At 37.5% G+C, this 6,488-nt stretch overlaps 1 protein-coding gene across 3 annotated transcripts in view; it reads right to left on the reverse strand.

Moving 5' to 3' along the window:
• The window catches only part of AZGP1 (alpha-2-glycoprotein 1, zinc-binding), a 36,450-nt gene that overhangs the window by 29,592 nt on the left and 370 nt on the right, over positions 1-6,488 (reverse strand). The window lies entirely within an intron of this gene.

A 6,488-nucleotide genomic window follows, 5' to 3' on the forward strand; every position in this document is an offset into this window, starting at 1 on the left:
ATTACTATCAATGAAAATGAATCAGTAATCAACAAGCTCCCAACAAATAAAAGTCCTGGACCAGATGGCTTCACAGGTAAATTTACCAAACATTCAAAAAAGAATTAAAACCTATTCTACTCTAACTATTCTGTAAAATCCAGGGGGAGGTAAGGTTCCAAGTTCATTTTATGAGGCCACCATTACCCTGATTCCAAAGCCAGACAATGACATTACAAAAGAAAAAAAAAGAAGAAAAAAAGAAAACTATAGGCCAATATCCCTAATGAACATAGATGCAAAAGCCCTCAACAAAATATTAGCAAACTGAATTCAGCAATTCATTAAAAAGATTATACACCACAGTCAAGTGGGATTAATTCCTGGTATGCAAGGTTGGTTCAACATCTGTAAATCAATTAATACACCAATAAACAAAATAAACAATAAAAATCAAATGATCATATCAATAGAGGCAGAAAAAATGCTTGAAAAAAATCCAGCATCCATTTATGATAAAAACTCTCAGCAAAGTGGTGGGAATAGAGGGACTGTATCTCAACATAATTAAGCCATATATGACAAATCCACAGCTAATACATATTCAATGGGGAAAAGCTAAAAGCATTCCCCTTAAGATCAGGAACAAAAGAAGGATGCCCAGTTTCACCACTTTATTCAACATAGTTCTAGCCACAGCAATTAGACAAGAAAAAGAAATAAAAGGCATCCAAATTGGAAAGGAGGAAGTAAAATTGTCATTATTTGCAGATGACATGATACTATATATAGAGAACTCCAAAGATTCCACCAAAAAACTATTAGAACTGATAAATAAATTCAGTAAAGTAGCAGGATACAAAATTAATATTCAGAAATCAGTTGCATTTTTATTCACCAATGATGAACTATCAGAAAGAGAAATTAAGAAAACAATCCCATTTGCAATTGCATCAAAAAAAATACTTGAGGACTAAATTTAACCAAGGAAGTAAAAGACCTGTACAGCAAAAATTATAAGACATTGAAGAGAGAAATTAAAGGAGATACAAATAAATGGAAATATATGTCATGCTCATGGATATGAAAAATTAATATAGTTAAAATGTCCATACTACCCAAAGCAATATATAGATTCAATGCAACCCCTTTCAAAATACCAATGACATTTTTCACAGAACTAGAATAAATAATCCTAAAATTTAATGGAACCAATGAAAGATTCCAAATAGGCATGGCTATCCTGAGAAATAAGAACGAAGTGGGAGGTATCATGCTACCTGATATCAAATTACACTACAAGTCTATAGTTATCAAAACAGCATGGTATTGGCGTAAAAACAGACACATAGATCAATGGAACTAAATAGAGAGCCCAGAAATAAATCCATGCCTATCTAGTCATTTAATTTATGACAAAGGAAGCAAGCATTTACATTGGGATAAAGACAGTCTATTTAATAAATGGTGCTGGGGGCTGGCCTGTGGCTCAGGCAGTTGGAACTCTGTGCTCCTAACCCCGAAGGCTGCTGGTTCGATTCTCACATGGTCAGTGGGCTCTCAACCACAAGGTTGCCGGTTTGACTCCTCGACTCCTGCAAGGGATGGTGGGCTGCGCCCTCTACAACTGACAACTGCAACTGAACCTGGAGCTGCACCCTCCACACCTAAGATTGAAAGGACAACAACTTGACTTGGAAAAAGTCCTGGAAGTACACACTCTTCCCCAATAAAGTCCTGTTCCCCTTCCCCAATAATAAAAAAAAAAATCTTAAAAAAGAAAATAAATGGTGCTGGGAAAACTGTATAGTTACACGCAAAAAAATGAAACTGGACCACCTTCTTACACCATATACAAGAAATAAACTCAAAATGGAATAAAGACTTAAATGTAAGACCCGAAACCATAAAACACCTAGAAAAAACACAGGAAGTAAACTCTCAGACATTACCCTTCCTAATATTTTTATTGATACATCCTCTTAGACCAGGAAAACAAAAGAAAAAATAAACAAATGGAACTACATCAAGCTAAAAAGCTTTTTCACAGCAAAGGAAACCATCAACAAATCAAAAAGACATCATACTGAATGGAAGAAGATATTTGCCAAGGATACATCTCATAAGGGGTTGATATCCAAAAATTCATAAAAGGCTTATAGAACTCAACACCAAAAAAACAAACAATCCAATTAAAAAATGGATTGTTAGATGATGTATTACAGAATAGTACACTTGAAACCTATGTAACTTTACTAACCATTTTAACCCCAATAAACTTTAATCAAAAAAAAAAAATGGGCAGAGGACATTGAGAGACATTTCTCCAAAGAGGACATAGAGATAGCAAATAGACACATGAAAAGATGCTCAATGTCACTAATCATCAGAGAAAAACATATAAAAACCACTATGAGATACCACCTCAGTCCCGTGAGATTGGCTATCATCAATAAATCAACAAACAAGTGTTGGTGAGGATGTGGAGAAAAGCGCAACCTTGTGCAGTATTGGTGGGATTACAAACTACTGCAGGCACTATGGAAATCAGTATGGATTTTCCTCAAAAAATTAAAAATAGAACTACCTTATGACCCAGCAATTACACTTCCGGGTATTTATCCAAAGAAATCCAAAACACTAATACAAAAAACTATATATGCACCCCTATGTTTATTGCAGTGCAATTCACAATAGCCAAGATACAGAAAATAAAGGAAATGCTCATCAATAGACAATTGGATAAAGAAATTGTAGTATATTTATACAATGGAGTATTACTCTGCCATAAAAAAGAATGAAATCTTGCCATTTGCAACAAAATGGATGGACCTAGAGAAAATTATGCTCAGTGAAAGAAGTCAGCCTGAGAAAGACAAATACCATATGATCTCACTTATATGTGGACTCTAAAGAACAGAATAAATGAGCAAACAGAAATAGACTCATAGATACAGAGGAAAAACTGACGGTTGCTAAATGGGAGGTTGGGGGATGGGGGAGAAGGTTGAAGGGATTAGAAAGTACTACTAATTGGTAGTCACAAAAAATCATGGGATGTGAAATACAGTATGGGGAATATAATCAATACTGTTGTCAAGTCTATGTAGGGTGTCAGATGGGTACTGGACTTAATAGGGGGATAACTTCATAGATTTTATAAATGTCTAACCACTGTACACCTGAAACTAATATAAAATATTGAATGTCTAAAAAATTAAATAAAATAAGTATGCATAAAAACAGAGAAACTAAAAAAGAAAAGAAAAAGAAACCATTGTCTAATCCATGGTCATGAAGATTTACACCTATATTTACTTCTAAGAGTTTTATAGTTTTAGCTGTACATTTAGGTATTTGATTTTAAATTAAATTTTGTTTCTGGTATAAGGGTCCAACTTCATTCTTTTGCATGTGCATATCCAGTTATCCCAACAGGGTTTGTTGAAAAGCCTATTTTTCCTCCATATAATTGATTTTAGAACACTTGTTGAAAATCAATTCCTTCTAGATGTGTAAGGGTGATGGTATACTTTTCAACATTTAACAATCTAGTTTATTTTTCTTTTTCATTCTTTTCTTTGTTTCCTTCCCCTCCTGCCTGATTCAATTACTCTGTTTTCCCAAGGTTACAAGCATAAGAGTATCCTGTTAATCTGGTTAATTGCCAGAACTCGGACTTGAACTGTTTCATCCCTTAGATCTCTAGATGCCAATAACCAGATTACAACACCGTTGCAAGTTTCCACCAGCTGACACATGAATCCTTCCTACCACTAGGTCTGAGATTGTCTTGAAGCAAATCACACTCCCAGGAAGCATTTTTTTACCCCTGTTTCTCCAGAAGTCAGCACCCAGCAATTGTCTAACTTTCCCTTTCTTTTGTTCTGCTGCTTCTTACGTGCCTCCTATAAAGTCTTCTGGCCCCTTTAGGAAGGGGGAAGATGGCGTTCGAGATAGGAGTCCACCCCCTCTGGCATTTTGACTAAACCTCCTTTTCTTTCCACCAGCCCTTGTCTCTCGATCATTGGCTCCACAAGTGGCAAGCAACTGAACCTGAGTTCAGTAACAGATTTATGATATTATTTCTGAATTTTCAATTCTATTTATAGAAAAGATACTGTCCTATGATGTAATCACAGTGAACCCTTGAGCTATATCCGGCTAGATCCCAGCCAGCAAATACTGCTTCCCATAAGTCCCCTCAGAGAATGTCTGACCAAACTCCTGCCCTATCCTCCAGGAATGCTGGTTCTGGGAACAGGACTTTGACCTGCCCTGGGCAAGCATGTAAGGCGTTTCCCCCTTATTTGGAGCTGGTCACACCCCTATTCATCCTGCCCTGTTCTATACAACTCTTTAGTACCTGCAATATGGCATTGACGATATCCATGTCATCTTGCTGATGCCTGAGACACACCTTGTGTATAAGTTCCCTTAATACACCTTGATGTAATGGCTGGAGTTGTCCGCCTCTTTTTCCAGTCTCTTGGCAAGACGAAATTTTCCTAACACTATTCCATTGAGGTATATGTCTATCCTTATGCCAGTACCACGTTTTGATTACTGTGGCTTTGTACTAGGTTTGAAATTGGGAAGTCTGAGTCCTCCTATTTTGTTCTTTTTCAAGACAGCTTGGCTATCTGGGGTCTCTTGAAATTTTATATAAATAAAACTTAATTAGGGAGCCTCAATATTTTCAGTAAAGAGGGACATTCATTTTAGGAGTATGGCAGAATTTAAGACACAAGGACCTTAAAGAGGCATAGGACTTTGTCACTCAATAAATAGGCGGACATACAGACATACACCACAAACACTCATGGCAAACAGCAGTAACTGATAAGAGCACTTCTTCCTTTGTTCATATTAAGACTCAGATTCCTTCTCAATATAGTATTTCACTTTACAAAGAAATGCGTTTCTTAGTTGTATAATTTAAACATTTTAAAACTAGATTGTTAGGCCATATTTAGGCCAGGAACAGGAACGTTCTTATCTTAAAAGCCATTTTGTCTTGCTTTGTATCTTATACCTGTCAGCTTGTGTTTGCCTTAGGCCTGGAGAGGCTGCCTGGAATGTAGAAACCATCTTATGCTTTGTACTTTGTTTGTCTCCTAGGGGCTTGTGTTCAGGGGAGGCCAGGGTGTGGAGCCAGAGGGCTTGGTCATGCCCTAAAACCCTTTGTTGCTAGAGACAATGCAATGAAAACCCCCTGAAGCATTGGGGAACAACCTCGTTTACTCCATCCTGTAAAACTCCATACCGCTTTTTGCTTGGGAAAGTTATGGTCTTTTCTAGCTTGACCTCCTACAGCTCAAACATGCCAAATAAACTCTAATAGACCGATTTTGGTCTCCCGTGCTTCTCTCGCTGAGCTTAACATAGATATTCTGTGGAGCTTTTATCAAAAAACCCTCCCAAACAGAAATTGCAGAAACCTCCTTTCCAAATCATTTAATCATACATACATTCAGTGACTACTCACTGAGCATATCATGGAGAAGGCAATAGCTGATACTGGGAAACAGAAAAAAAAGTTTCATTCATAAGTAAGGGAATAAAGTTGGAATAATAATAATAATAATAGGCACCTCAGAAACACAAGATCAAAAATCCATTGAAGAGAAACAGATAATTCCCTGAAACAGACAAGCATACTGTTTGTTGGAAAGCCTCAACGGATTGGGATAGCAAAATGGCTGCTGTTTTCTAGCTGGGTACAAAAGGCAATGTACTATGCTTCTGAATTTTAATCACTCCCACTTAAAAATCTTCATTTCCTTTTCATCCACTCTCCGGCTCCTATTAGGCCATTCAAAATATCCTTACAACAGCTACAGCTTCAGCTCCACTCTCCTGGCATTGCTCTCCACCCTGGTCTTGACCTCCTCAAGTAGGAGCGTGGGGGAAGGGCTCCAGCACCGGCAGCTACAGGACCTGCTCCTTCCCAGGATTTTAGATGACAGCCACTCAAAGCAGATTACCATGAGTTGGCTTAGAGCATCTCATAACCCGCAGACCTCCTGGGAGTTGAACTACCTAAAACACCGGTGGGAAATCAAATCTGGAAAGTCCATCTAACTCTAGATTCCTCCCCCAGCTACGCAGATCCCTCTAGTACTTCCCACGCGCCCAGAATGTCCTCCTGGGTGCAGCTTGCCTAGGACTCCAGAATTTAAATCGCCGAGCAGCCAGATAATTTTTTACCCCCATTTTTTAAAATTAGTTTCAGGTACACAAAACAATGTAATAGTTAGACATTTATCATTTATATCCCTCACACAATGACAACCCCCCTCCCCCATCCACTACCCCTGACATCGCACACAGCCATTACATTTCCACTGTCTCTCTTCCTAATGCTGTACCTCGCTTTATATATACATATATACATATATATATATATATATATATACATATATATATGTATATATATATATATAATTATAGTTGATATTCATTATTGTTCAGCTTCAGCTTCACGTGTGCAGTGCAGTGATCAGGCA

The sequence above is a fragment of the Rhinolophus hipposideros genome, assembly GCF_964194185.1.
Source record: "Rhinolophus hipposideros genome assembly, chromosome: 7".
NCBI classification, from domain to species: Eukaryota; Metazoa; Chordata; class Mammalia; order Chiroptera; family Rhinolophidae; genus Rhinolophus; species Rhinolophus hipposideros.